Below are 15,521 nucleotides of genomic sequence, written 5' to 3' on the forward strand. Positions count from 1 at the left end.
TAAGTAGACGGCGGCGTCAATGACGATTTTTTCGGGTCGGTACAGATGGTATCAGAGCGTTGGTTGTAGGGATTTAGAGTTCATTGGTGTCAACCCCGAGTCATAGGGTACATTAGTGAGTCTAGACTACAACCGGCATATAGACTTGAAATAGGAATTACTTGACTACTTGTGCATTTATACTCGGACTCTTCGATTCATATCTAACTTTTATTTCATCTTAATCTTACGTTGTTTAATTCGATTGACACGCCACCTTGACTTAGTGAAATAATTTCGAATGCACATATGAATTAGGGTAATATAATTTCCGGGATTATATTACGGTGACTCATGTGAACGTTCCGACATTATGACATAAAGAATTTAAGGCGAGTCAAGGAAAAATTTTCTCTTTATCCTCATTCCATATCACGATTAGTATTATTAAGAATACTAATCAACGATATTCTTGTGTTTTGAAGGAACAATGCCTCCTCGTCGTGTACCACGCAACGAAACTCCCGAACAAGCTCTTCAACGCATGATATCCACCGCCGTGGACGCGGCCATGGCCGGTCACTCATCCAACAATAACAATAACAACAACCACAACAACAACAACAACAACAATGGAGCCGGTAATTGAAACGAGGGATGCTCCTATAAAGCTTTAATGGGATGCAAACCTCACACCTTCGATGGAACCGGGGGACCTGTTGTGCTCACCCGATGGTTTGAGCAAACGGAAGCCGTCTTTAGCATAAGCGGTTGTCGGGACCAAGACAAGGTCAAGTACTCCACTCACACTTTTGCCGGTGTCGCTCTCACTTGGTGGAACACCTATGTGCAATCGGTGGGTACCGATGAAGCCCACGCCCTCTCTTGGGCCGATTTAAGGGAAAAGATGATCATCGAATATTTCCCTCGTGAAGAAACCCGAAAGCTCGAACAAGAGCTAAGAACTCTAAAAGCGGTCGGAAACGATCTCAAGGCTTACAATCAACAATTTTCTGAATTAGCCTTGATGTGGCCAAACCTTGGGAACCCCGAGTCTTCAAGGGTTGAACTTTACATGGATGGTCATCCAAAGAGCATCAAACACGGAGTAATGTCATCCAAACCCACTAATCATCAAGAAGCTTTGAATATCGCCTGCAAATTGATAGAAACGGTGGACGAAATCGTAGTACCGGCACCTAAGGCCGAGGATAAATCGGGTGGCAACAAAAGAAAATGGGAAGCCACTCCATCAAGCAACTACCACAACAACACCTTCACCAAAAAGTCTTTCACCTTCGACGACAAGAAAGGTTATGTCGGGAATAAAACATTTTGCAACAAGTGCTACAAACATCATTATGGTGAATGTGGCAAGCCATTTTGCAACAAATGTCAAAGGAGTGGCCATGTGGCCAACGATTGTAGAAACGCCGCTCCCGTTGCTCAAAAGGGGCCAAATGCACCAAGACCGGGTGTTTGTTTTGAATGTGGCCAACCGGGTCATTATAGGAATGTGTGCCTAAAGAAGAAAGCTAACCCCAATACACGCGATCGAGCTTTCAACATCAACACCGAGGAAGCCCGGGATGACAATGAACTAGTCACGGGTACGTTTCTTCTCAACGATTCTTATGTCTCTTGTTTATTCAATTCGGGTGCTGATAAGAGTTTTGTAACCAAGACTTTGACTCATTCTTTTAGCACTCCACCACTCCCACTAGATACTACTTATACCATTGAAGTGGCCAACGGGAAACTATTGAGTGCCGTCGAATTTTACCGGGGGTGTACGTTAAACTTAATGGGTAAAGAGTTTGAAATTGACTTGATACCTATAGAACTAGGGAGCTTTGATGTAATCATTGGTATGGATTGGCTAGCCAAAATGAAATCTCACATTCTTTGCGATCTTAAAGCGATTCAAATTCCTATCGAGAATGGTGAACCCTTGATTGTCTATGGCGATAAGAGTTGCACCGGACTCAACCTCGTCTCGTGCCTTAAAGTTGAAAAGTACCTTCGTAAAGGTTGTTTCGCGATTCTAGCCCACGTTAAGAAAGTTGAAACTGACGAGAAGCATATCGATGATGTGCCAATTGTTAGTGACTTTTCCGATGTATTTCCCGACGAATTGCCGGGACTTCCACCTCATCGACCAGTTGAATTCCAAATCGATCTTATTCCGGGAGCCGCACCCGTAGCACGTGCACCGTATAGACTTGCTCCATCCGAAATGCAAGAATTGCAAAGTCAAATTCAAGAACTACTTGACCGTGGTTTTATCCAACCTAGCCATTCACCATGGGGCGCTCCGATTTTATTCGTTAAGAAGAAAGATGGATCCCTACGAATGTGTATCGACTATCGTGAACTAAACAAATTGACGGTTAAGAACCGATATCCTCTTCCACACATCGATGACCTCTTTGATCAATTACAAGGATCTCGTGTATATTCGAAAATCGATCACCGCTCGGGTTATCATCAATTAAGGGTTAAGGGGGAAGATGTCTCCAAAACTGCTTTCCGGACTCGTTATGGTAGTTATGAATTTCTTGTAATGCCATTTGGTCTCACTAATGCACCGGCAGTGTTCATGGACCTTATTAACCGCGTGTGCAAACCGTATCTCGATAAATTCGTTATTGTGTTCATCGATGACATCTTGGTCTATTCAAAAAGCGAAGAAGAACACGAACAACACCTTCGACTCATGCTCGAACTGTTGAGACAAGAACGACTCTATGCCAAATTCTCCAAGTGTGAATTTTGGTTGAAGGAAGTTCAATTTCTTGGTCATGTTGTAAGCGATCAAGGTATTAAGGTCGATCCCTCAAAAATCGAAGCCATTAGCAAATGGGAGACTCCTACTACTCCTACTCACATTCTCAATTCTTGGGTCTCGCCGGGTACTATCGTAGATTCATCGAAAACTTCTCTTTGGTTGCACGTCCTCTAACCGCGTTAACTCACAGGGGAAAGAAATTTATTTGGGCGACGGAGCAAGAATCCATGTTTTAAGTCTTAAAGACAAAGCTAACCACCGCTCCTATCTTGTCACTTCCTGAAAGGTAATGATGATTTTGTGGTATATTACGATGCCTCTAAACATGGTTTTGGGTGTGTATTGATGCAACGAAAGAAAGTCATTGATTATGCCTCTCGACAACTAAAAATTCATGAACGGAACTACACGACACATGATCTCAAACTCGGAGCCATTGTCTTTGCACTCAAAATGTGGAGATACAATCTTTATGGAACCAAGAGTACTATCTTCACTGACCACAAAAGCGTTCAATACATCTTCGATCAAAAACAACTAAACATGAGACAACGACGGTGGATTGAAACTTTGAACGATTACGATTGCGAGCTTCGTTACCATCCTGGGAAGGCAAACGTAGTAGCCGATGCTTTAAGTCGAAAGGAAAGAGCGGTGCCTCTTCGTGTCCGAGCTTTAAACATCACCATTCACACCAACCTCAATAGTCAAATTCGTGTAGCTCAAGAGAGGCTCTCAAGGATGAAAACATCTCTCTCGAACACTTGAACGTCCTCACCTCTCGATTCGAAGTTAAAGAAACCGGACTCCGATATTTCACCGGAAGAATTTGGGTACCTAGTTATGGGGACCTACGAAGCCTTATTTTAGATGAAGCCCATAAGTCAAGATATTCGATTCACCCCGGTGCCAATAAGATGTACCACGACCTCAAGGAACAATATTGGTGGCCGAACATTAAAAGGGACGTCGCTACTTATGTTGAAAAATGCCTAACTTGCTCCAAAGTCAAAGCCGAACATCAAAGACCATCCGGACTACTTCAACAACCCAAAATCCCGCAATGGAAGTGGGAAAGGATAACGATGGATTTTATCACTAAACTACCAAAGACGGTGGGCGGTTATGATACTATTTGGGTTATTGTTGACCGTCTCACCAAATCCGCGCACTTCTTAGCCATGAAGGAAACCGACAACATGGAAAGACTTGCACAACTTTACATTAAAGAGATCGTAGCCCGTCACGGTGTGCCTTTATCGATTATTTCTAACCGAGATGGCCGTTTGGTTTCTAGATTTTGGCGTGCTTTACAAGAAGCATTGGGAACGCGTTTAGACATGAGCACCGCATATCATCCACAAACCGACGGACAAAGCAAACGCACAATTCAAACCTTGGAAGACATGCTAAAAGCTTGCGTTATCGATTTTGGAAAAGCTTGGGACAAGCACTTGCCTCTCGTCGAATTCTCCTACAACAATAGTTATCATGCGAGTATCAACGCCGCACCATTCGAAGCGTTATATGGCCGAAAATGTCGTTCTCCTCTTTGTTGAGCCGAAGTAGGCGACACACAAATCACCGGACCCGAACTCATTCATGAAACAACCGAGAAGGTCGTTCAAATCCGAGATAGGCTTAGGACGGCCCGAAGTCGTCAAAAGAGCTATACCGACAAAAGACGCAACGACCTCGAATTCCAAGTCAGAGATCGTGTGATGTTAAAAGTCGCACCTTGAAAAGGTGTAATCCATTTCGGTAAACGCGGGAAGCTAAATCAGCGGTATATTGGTCCTTTCGAAATCTTGGAGCGTGTTGGAATCGTTGCTTATCGTTTAGACCTTCTGCCTCAATTGAGCTCCGTTCATCCTACTTTCCATGTATCGAACTTGAAGAAGTGTTTTGCCGAACGCGAACTAGTCATCCCTCTTGAGGAACTTACTATTGATGACAAACTTCATTTTGTGGAAGAACCGGTTGAAATTGTGGACACCTCCGCCAAGACGCTAAAACAAAGTATAATTCCGATCGTTAAGGTCTGTTGGAATGCCAAAAGGGAACCCGAGTTTACTTGGAAAAGGCAAGATCAAATGCAAAAGAAATACCCTCATTTATTCGTGGATTCGGAAACGCAAGATCCCGAGGAAGAAACAACGACTACTACGCCTACTTAAATTTCGGGACGAAATTTATTTTAAGGAGTAGGTAATGTAACATCCCGCCTTTTTTCGTTTACTTTCCGTTTAATTATTTAAAGTCCATTATATGATTATAACATCTTCCGTTAAAACGCGTTTTAAATTATCTCGTTTAGGTAATTCACGCACCCGCTTTGAAACTTGAGGGACTAAACTTGCCAAAGGACAAAAGGTTTGACTAGGTCAACTAGTCAAACCCTTCTCATCCACTCATCCATTCACCTTCCTTTTCTAACTTTTGATACTTCCATTTTCTCTCAACTCACTCAACAAGATTCATCATCTATTCAAGATCTAGCAAGCATCAATTCAAACAAATTACATATTTGGAATCCTTGCATCTTCTTCTTCAAATCCATACCAACTTTATTGCATTTGGGTACTTTTTTAAAAACACTAGATTTTGTGTTCTTAATGTTTTTAACTTATAGAAGTGTTAATTAGTGTCTATCGCTCAAGTCTAACATGAATATATGATTTGTATGCTTATTCTTATCATTTTGATGTAACTAGCTTAAACTTGAATTGGGTGTGCTTAATCTTGAGTTTTGGTGGATCATATGTTGTTAGATGTTAAAAGTGCATGTATTAAATGTGTTAATAGCATCACTAGCTTCAATTTGATATGTAAGTTGACTTGGAAAAGCCTCATTAACATGATTAAGGATTTTATGATTGTTGGTTAGGGTTTGGTAGCCTTGAATGTGATTTTTGATGCATTAAAAGCCTTGGAATGTTGTTTGTAAATATTTAGTAGTATTGTATGTGTAATTACCTACGAAACGGTGTATTATATGTGTGTAGTAAGTTTCCGAATCATCTTATGCGTTTTACGAACTTGAAACCTTGATTACGAGCTTTAAATGATCAATCGACGAGAATTCGATTATTGTAAATGATGTTTTTGTTTGATGAAAAGTGTTTACTTGTATTCCTTGTTAAATTATCTTTCTAACGATATAAGATACGTGTTTTGAATGTTTACGATTGATAAGTTATGGTTGTTTGAAGTTGGATTCGTTTAAGTGTTCAAAACTGCCAGACTTGCTGAACAGATTCATGGAGCGGCGCTCCAAATCCGGCTGTCTAAAGTTTCACTTTTTCGTTTTTAATTCTAACTATGCTACGCGCCTCCGATTAACATGAAACTTTTTCTAACATGCTCATATATGATTAAAAACCTCAGAAAAATAGTTCGGGACCCGACCCGAACATGTTGACTTTTTCGTTGACTTTGACTTGACCAAAGTTGACTTTTGTCCAAACTTAACCAAATACCTATGCAATCATTCTAACATGATTTTTATACTTGTACCTTGCATGAAACTTGACAATTTGACTCACATGCTATAATAATCGAGTCGTAACGAGCCATATGACTAATTGAACACTTTGACCAATCGTGTTTACCGTTATTGATATGACCTACTTGTTTAGGTCAAGACTAGCATTCGTTCTTGCACACGTTTACTTTTGAAGTACTTTTATACGCTTGCACTCAAGGTGAGATCATAGTCCCACCTTTTCAACAACTTTTACTTTTAAACTATGGGATGAGAAACATATACGTATCATACTTTTATGCTTTGAACACAAGTACGAAAACAAACATTCCACAGCGAGTTAGAACAAAAAGCCTCAATTCAATTATCATTAGTTACACTTGCAGGGTGTAAACGTGCTTATGTTATGTGATCACATTGGGCTTGACGAGCCCTCATTCGGACGGTTCGCTACCGTTAGCGGATGAAATATATTTTCGAGTATAGTGTATGTTCTAACACTACGTAACAGGGTACAAAACAGTTAAGTCTTGATAATTGGGTGCTCGCGAACATACTTTTGGAATACAAACGATTTGGATAATCAACTATAGTAAATCTTGTGGTTCAAAAACAACGTTACTATTACACCTATGATTTCACCAACGTTTTTCGTTGATAATTTTCTATATGTTTTCTCAGGTCCTTGAACGCTAGGTGATACATGCTTCCGCACATTATTTTTGATACTTGCTTGGATGTCGAGTATACATGCATACGTGGAGCGTCTTTTGACTTAACTTAATTTGTGTCGCATGGGTTTCAATTGTACTTAAAACGTTGTATCATGTTTAGACTTGAACTACTTTGTAAACTTTGAAACATCTTTATAATTGAAATGAATGCGACATACTTTGGTCAAACGTTGTTTTAAAGACTTATGACCACGTAACGGGACCTAAGTAGACGGCGCCGTCAATGACGATTTTGTCGGGTCGCTACAGATGGTACCTCTTCGCAAGCTCTTCTCACAAGTCCCGTTACATGGCATCAGCGTCTTGGTCATCCCGGACATGATGTTCTTCGAAGACTAGTTTCCAATAAAGATATTATTTGTAATAAAATGTTGACTCCTTTATTTTGTCATGCGTGTCAGCTTGGCAAACATGTTCGACTGCCTTTTTCTCTTTCTAGTACTCATGTTAATGCTACTTTTGATATTATTCATTCAGATTTATGGACTTCCCATGTTTCTAGTATTGGTGGTTTCAAATAATACATTATATTTCTTGATCATTATTCGCACTATGTATGGATTTTTCCGTTAAGAAATAAATCTGACACACTTAATACATTTATAAACTTCTGTGCCTTTGTTCGAACTCAATTTAAAAAAGAAATAAAAGCCTTCAAATGTGACAACGGTGGTGAATTCGATAACATCGTCTTTCATCAACTTCTACAATCTAACGACATCCAATTCCGATTCTCTTGTCCCTACACTTCTCAACAAAATGGGAAGTTCGAACGCATGCTTCGCACAATAAACAACCTCGTCCGCACTCTTCTCTTCCAAGCTCACCTTCCGCCCACTTATTGGGCCGAAGCTCTCTACATGGCAGCCTATCTCCTTAACATTCTACCATCCTCTGCAATTAACCATGAAATCCCGTACTCACGCCTGTACAAACACAAACCCGACTACACCATCCTACGCGTCTTTGGATGCCTCTGCTACCCACACCGTCCAACCACTCACAAACTTGAACCTCGTTCTACACCATGCATCTTCTTAGGGTACCCCTCCAACCATCGGGGATACCGCTGTCTGGACCTTTTCACCAACAAAATCATTCTCTTTTGCCATGTCACATTTGATGAGATTTCTTTCCCTTTTGGATCTATGACACCCACTCAGCCACCATCTTATGACTTTCTTGATCCTCCACGAGCCTCTTCTCTCGATCCTTTTCTATCCCTACTACAACTCCGGAGACACAGCCTCCTCCCACTGAGGCAACCGCCACCGCACCTTCCACACACTCAGCCATGGAGACACGGCCTCCTCCACGTGAGGCTACCGCTACCGCACCTCCCACCAACTCTTCTACGGAGACACAGCCTCCTCCAATTGAGGCTAGAGACACCGCACCTTCCACGGAGACACTGCTTCCTCCTGTTGGGGCTACATCTTCCTCTACCTCCACTCATCCGATGATCACTCGCACGCGTCTCGGTACCACTAAACCCATTAACGGGCCGGGCCTAATCTATACTTTAACAGCGTCTTATAATCCTCAATTATCCCGCTAATTTATTTATGTGCAACTTTTAGTATTGCGCAATCACTATATCACTATATGTAAGCGCAATTCATATGCGCAACCACGCATATCATCAATGCCCCCAAAAGATTTAATAAGACTTGAAATTGAGGAAAAAATTGTCGCTTAAATGCTATGTTATATGTTCACTTAAATGGCACCTCATCAAATTTTTGATGAGGTGAGAGTCATGCAAACCTCTCTAAAAAAATCATGTTATAAGAAAGAAAGTTGTTTAACCGTTTCCTACTCAAGAGACGATGTCTTAATGTCAAAATGTCACCTCAATGAATAAGTGGAGTTAACTTGAAATTCTCATTTGATTGGAAATTAACATTAGTTCCTAATTAAGTATTGGTGGTATGGCATCAATGAATCAAGGATCCAATAAAAAAATAAAAGATGTGATGAAAAGACACCACAAATATTTCCATTCGTAGCAGGGCAAAACATTGTGTTGTAAACTCTCCTAAACTGATAAACCACAAAACAAGTGACATATACCCGTCGCTTTAATCTTCGATGACATGTACCAACGTTAATTGTCATTGTTGTAGGCCTCCTACTCCTAATTTTAAATTTAAATAATTAAAATTATGCAGAAAGAATAAAAGAAAGTGAAGGTAATGTTATACTTCCTACGTCTCAAATTCTTTTATCTACCTTAAGATCACTTGTATTGGTTAAGGCTTTTCCTGCTCGTGTCAATTGTCTTTTTACACTTTTTGGATGAGTATGATGTATTTTTTTTTTAGTGGAGTAGTTGTGGTATTTCTTTTTAGTGTTAGTTAGGAGTATTGTGATGATGTATTAAAATATAATTAGGTTAAGTATTAAAAGATAATAAAAATAATATTTTTAAATTAATAAAAAGATAAAATAAACAAGTGACACACGTTTCTTTTAGTCACTTTCTAACTGGCGCCTAAGAAACGCCTAAAGTGACACAAGGATACGGGAGGAGGGAGGCGTTTCTTGGTGTCCACATGGGCAAGTGACCCCGTCACTTGACCCCGATACAAGTGGTCTAATATATAAGTCTCAATATAATTGATAAAAAAATACCACGAGTAATAAATATTATTAAAGTCTTCAAATCTCATTTATTTATTACTCTTACTAATCATTTATTCGTCAAAAAATTTCAATCGCACTTAACTTAAATATAAGGTCGAAGGTGTTAATTTGAGATTTATTAAATCGTTTTTAATCCATCAAAATTACTATGTGACAGTTTTTTAGGAACGATAAAGTACGTTTAAGCTCAATAGGTGATTATTAATTATATAATATTTAATCATATTTATCTTCAATAAGTTGTTTATTTTCATTTCATTTTATTGTATTTTTGTTTGTAACTTACATTAGACATTTTATAGTTGAAGCGTAGGAAAATGATTGATATAATCATATCGTTTGATTGTTTGATTGTTGGATTACTTAGAAAGAGACGACTCATACGAGCCTCAACTTACAAGACCAACTATATTGGTATCATAATATTATCATAATCGTTTAAAAAATAAATAAATAACAAATTTTAAATAAATAAATAATAAATTTTAAATAAATAAATGAAAATCACATTAGTAAAGAGTAATAATCTATATTTTAGTATTGCTAGTTATTGGGCAAAAAGGTGTAAATCGGCGGGAACACCCTGATCCCGTGTGCCTTTCTTTGGCATCAACCATTGTCCACCTCACAAGGAATAGCTCCGACAACTCCCCTATCCTGGACCCCCAACCATGTGACAGACTGATCCCCGGAGGGATCGAACCTGCGTCTGTATTGGGCAAACTTCCACATAGTGGGTCCCCAAGAATGTTAGGGTGTGGGTACCGTTGAAGCACTGCTTATTTGGTAGTATTGCTAGTTATAAACATCTTAATTACCATTACCATTACCATTACATTACTAAAAGCCATGGACTTTATAGTTCGTTCCAATAAAAAAAATGTCGTACCATCCTTCCCTTTCACACTACGAAATTTCACTTCAAATCCCTCCAAGATATTCAACTTATACACTTTCTCAGGGTTATAAACCGTAAATTTTAATTTTAAATTTAAATCAAAACCAACACCCACCCTAAACTTCCACGGCCCTTATCTCCCTACTCGACGCGAGTTAAATTTCACCGCTACCACCATTAAACTTAAAATAATTTTACGAATAAAACGAGACTAAGTAAGTTTGAAACGGACACTTTTTTAACACGCTAAGAACACCGACATCTAAAACGGGTCTCAACACATGAGCCGTTTTTCCCCTCTGTACGTACACAACGCTACGTTAAATATGAATATGCCGGCCGATCCCGCAGCATCGCGCGGGCCGAAAGGGACTAGTTTTAAGTATTCCATGAAAAGTTTGCCAATTTGGATCCGACTAAACCAAAATCTCGGTACTGGATCCACGAAATGGCCCAAATAAACCCAACAAGTTTGGGCTATAATTTTATGTTTTATGTAATATTAAGCCCGATATAATAGTATATAGCGAAGCGATCCATTAAGATTTAGGGATCCCTAAATAGACAACCGCTCACGTCTCATATTATCTCCTCGTAATCACAGACGGTTAGGGTTTTTACAATCGAATCAGAAAAGGAGAAAGGCAACCTACGGTTTTACGATCACCATGAGAGCTAAGGTAAAGTCTTCGTAGTCAATCAGATTGTTATATTTATTGTCGTATGGTTAAACTATAGAGATACAATGGTATTTTATTTTTAATTTGATTATGAAATTGAATTGAATTGATTTGTGAAATGTTCAGTGGAAGAAGAAGAGGATGAGGAGATTGAAGAGGAAGCGCCGAAAGATGAGACAAAGATCTAAGTAGTTATCTCTGCTGTTTGCTTCGAATAATTCGTTAGCCTTGTTATCGTTTTGTGTTCTCCGTTTGAATTTGTAGTAATAAGTACTGTTTCTATAATTGAATTATGGTGTTTGTTTTATGAGATTTTGATGATATTAAGGGCTTCGATTCTATCAGATGCTTTTGCTTATATTTATTCAGTTTTTACTTTCTTATATGCATTTGTGGTTTTTAGCTAGCCTAATATTCAAGTTTCCTTGTGTACATTACGATCCTGGAGTGATGCCTGAGACTACTCGTTACAGTGGCGATGACTGGTAGTCATATTGTGGGGTTTTGGGGTTGAATGGTTGTGACATTTTGTTACCGTCTTCCCCTCAATGTGTTACTTTTTGCCCTCTCGATGATTTATCCTAGATTCGTCTTGGTTATCATCATCACTATATGAATTTGATGAATCATTCTACATAAAGTACCGGAAATGTTTAGGTTGTGAGTTGCCATTGAAATATTATTTTTTTAATTTCATCCAAGTTTTTGTGTGATTTTATACAATCCACATCAAATGGTGATTATTATGTGAAACACTTCATTTAGAAGTACTATTTGTTGCGAAGAATTTTGAACAAGGAGTGTGGAAGCTCATGCTTATTGCTTCAACTTTAAGCCATTTTTGTTGCTAATCTTGTTATCATTTCTTATGTATATGTCCATAGCTGGATTGGTTTGAGACACTTGTTTGGGTGTTTTGTAATCTTGTAACTATGTTAGGATTGTAATGGAGTTGACATGTATATGTATGATATACATTGTACAGATAACACCCCATATTGGGTAAAGTTATCCCAAGCTTCACTTTATCATCAAATCCAGGTTAAGTGATGATCTAACTATGTTTTGTGAGTGAATGTCCTAAGTTTTGAGCAAGTGTCTTCATTTATATCTCTTGATATTCATTTATATCTCTTGATATTCATTTATTCTTAACTGTTAACCGAATAACAGTTGATATATTTGGTCGTATATCTTTTTTTTTGGCTTGCAAACATACAGTACTTTATTACGGAGTAATATATAAATTTTATCGTATGTATTGAAACGTTAACAATCGGTTTAAGAATCAACAGCCTTTTTTTTTCTTTTTCTTTTTTTTTTTTTGAAGAGCTAAGATTTTATTAAAACACCAAAAGTCACTAGGAACTGATATTACAGAGAAAGCACTCAAGCAGCATGCTGGGTAACAGTTTACTCCTCAACTCCATATGTAATAAATACTAAAACTTCGTACAATTATCAATATCTCAGGATCGTCGCCTTATAATACCCGCCACTTTGGGGTTAGCCTTCCAAATTTCAAAGTCACCATCAACCCATTTGGACATGTTAGAAAGCCAAAGATGGGTCATCACTTTGAGGCTTATCATTACATCTTCCTTCAAAATTGTTTGGGGTCTTTCCAGTTGACAATGAACCACCGTTTTCTCCAATACCATATGAGCCACAACAAAACATACCGAGAGACAAAAGCAGCCCGATTTCTATCATCTAAACTCAAGCTAAAGCTAGAAGCACTTAGGATATTGCTGAGATCATTTGGCGCTGGACTCGAAATCTGCCACCATGAAAGGTAATTTCTCCAAAGAGGTGCTGTGTAACTGCATGAGACGAACAAATGTTCTCGATCTTCTTGCATTCGATCACAAAAGGGGCAATTGCTCGAGGCAAGATTTATCCCCCAATTAGTCAGATTTGCTCGAGTTGCAATCTTGTCCAACGATAGCCTATAAACAAATATATTTATTTTCTTTGGAATACAATTTAGCCAAGTAAAGGAGTTTAAATCTTGACTTACTCAAAGTGTGCATTTATCTAAATCAGCAGCTAATGCTTTCACCTTAAACAGACCTTCTGAACGAAATTTCCTACTCCATCCATCTTCTTCCGAATTCAACGGCCCGCAGGTAACCAACAGGATCATTAAGCTGCTGTAATTCATTATTTGCACGTCCCCTAATCGAGTTACTCCATTCCCAAACTCCTGATACCACACCGTGTTCTGAATTGTGCATTATGGACGCTACAGATGCTGATTTGGCTTGTTCCAAGCCGTATAGACGGGGAATAAGGCTTAAGAATTAACAACTTTACATCGATTATTTTGCACTGATTATTGTATCTCATGCGTCTTTCACTGGAACACTTTAATTTTGGTTCCCTAGTCCCAACCTTAGACGTGTTTGATCAAAAACATGGCATGCTTAATAATGGAAGTATGGAACTAAGCACCTTGCAACTTAGTAGTTAACTCATATTGATGCAACGGTAATACGGTATTATGGTATTTTAGAAGTAAATATATATTAAATATAAATATACTGTCAGGAACAATATCCTGTGCAAATAACAATGTACAATAACAATGTAAGATGAATTTTGGTTTGAAATATATGAAAACAATAAACAGTGAAATTAGTTCCGTTCAGACAGCATAATATAACCTAATATCATCATAAAAACTTGATCTACTTATCCCTTGAATTTTTTACAACCAACCAACTTAAGTGCAAATAATACCTGAACTTCAGCTTGAACTTATCTATATTGTTTAACTTACAAATAGAGCAACCTGCCCTTGAATATTAATACATAACTTGCAACAATTACAGTCCAAGAATTGAGAAAGTTCTACTAGTGGCTAAAAACCTTGGAACTTATAGCCAGAAATAAATTCAACTACAATAACCAATAACAAAAAGCCAACCACCTGTTAAAACAACCTATTAACTAATAATGACCTACCGAACAAGTGAACGATGACAACCACACAAAAAAAACTGTAAAACACCTAAAAGGAAGTAGAAGCAGCAGATAATGTAAGTTTCGATACAATCTCCTCGTAATCATATAGTCGTAGTAAACAGTTGGAGATAAATCACCGACGTATCCACAACCTTTAAAGTCGAGCAGCCTGAACAAACCTTGTATCTCGAAATGAAAGGCCACCCACTGAAGATTGGACCTTAACAACAATGGGTAACAGTGAGATTTTGTTCCGAGATATATGAACCATCGTAAATTCGTTAGATATTAGCTCTTATTCAATTTAATTTATGTGTAAATCTTAAATTCAATTCTGACTCAAAAGTTAATATACATGAATTAAGTTAGGAGAACGTAAGATGAAAGTTTATGTTTTTTGAAAATTTTGTTGGAAGAGTTGGGTGTCAGGGGTAGTGTCCCACATTGGTTAGCTAAGAAAATAGGAGGTGAGAGAGTGCTGTATAAAAAGAGGGGAGTGGGCAACGTTTAAAAGCATCTTTGCGCTTGGGGCAATGATGCAGTTAATGAGGTATTAACCGAGACGCGTCAATTGCTGGTTGAAAACTATTTCCAAACCCCCTCCTTGGCTTTGGGTTTCCCTTGGCCATCGAGAATTTCTGCAAGGGCTCCCTTTTTAAGGGTAAAGCCCTACATTTTTTAGTCTAAAGTTTATATTATTTTAAGTTAGTCGTTATTTACTAAATTAAAATATACGCAACATAAAAAACTTATTACTAGCTTTTAAACATGATTAAAATTTTTGAATTATATGTTTTTATTGTCTAATAAGTTATAATCTATCTTGTAGATTTTTATATTCACAATTTTTTTAGAAGATACATTTTTCAATCTCAGTCTTAGGAGCAAAAGTGCCCTTCCACTCACCCAAATCACGATATCATTTTTTTAAAATGGGTCGTTTTAGTTTTTATGCTACACTATGACTAAAATATATTCACACGATTTTGATTTTATTTCAAAATACGAACAAATTAACAACTGCTTCAAGCAATATTTTTACTCAGGGTTTTGCTACAATATTTTCTTTGTACGTCTATAATAAAAAAACATACTTTTATGATTATTAATACAAGTTTTTACACAGCGTTTTGCTACCATATTTTCTTAGTACGTCTAATCGTCTATAATAAAAAAACATATTTTTCTGATTATCAATGCAAAACTCCTAAAGAAAAATAATGAAACTTACAAAATTTTAATTATTATTGAGATGTTAGCCCATTTAAATTACATGCTTCCTTCCATTTCCATATATGTAAAGATTAGTTATTATTATCTTTCATTTTGAAAAGTTATAGTAAGC

The 15,521-nt window shown here is 37.8% G+C and overlaps 1 long non-coding RNA gene and 1 other non-coding gene across 2 annotated transcripts; both read left to right on the forward strand.

Moving 5' to 3' along the window:
* Positions 1 to 11,083: 11,083 nt before the first annotated feature.
* On the forward strand, positions 11,084 to 11,553 carry LOC139895873 (uncharacterized). The gene is made up of 2 exons (XR_011776061.1): positions 11,084 to 11,209; positions 11,336 to 11,553. It is a non-coding gene; the product is annotated as an uncharacterized lncRNA (long non-coding RNA).
* A 3,138-nt stretch (positions 11,554 to 14,691) lies between these two features.
* On the forward strand, positions 14,692 to 14,845 carry LOC139903700 (U4 spliceosomal RNA). Its single transcript, XR_011778503.1, has one exon. It is a non-coding gene; the product is annotated as a U4 spliceosomal RNA (small nuclear RNA).
* Positions 14,846 to 15,521: the final 676 nt, after the last annotated feature.

This window comes from Rutidosis leptorrhynchoides, chromosome 3, assembly GCF_046630445.1.
Source record: "Rutidosis leptorrhynchoides isolate AG116_Rl617_1_P2 chromosome 3, CSIRO_AGI_Rlap_v1, whole genome shotgun sequence".
In the NCBI taxonomy this organism is placed as follows: Eukaryota; Viridiplantae; Streptophyta; class Magnoliopsida; order Asterales; family Asteraceae; genus Rutidosis; species Rutidosis leptorrhynchoides.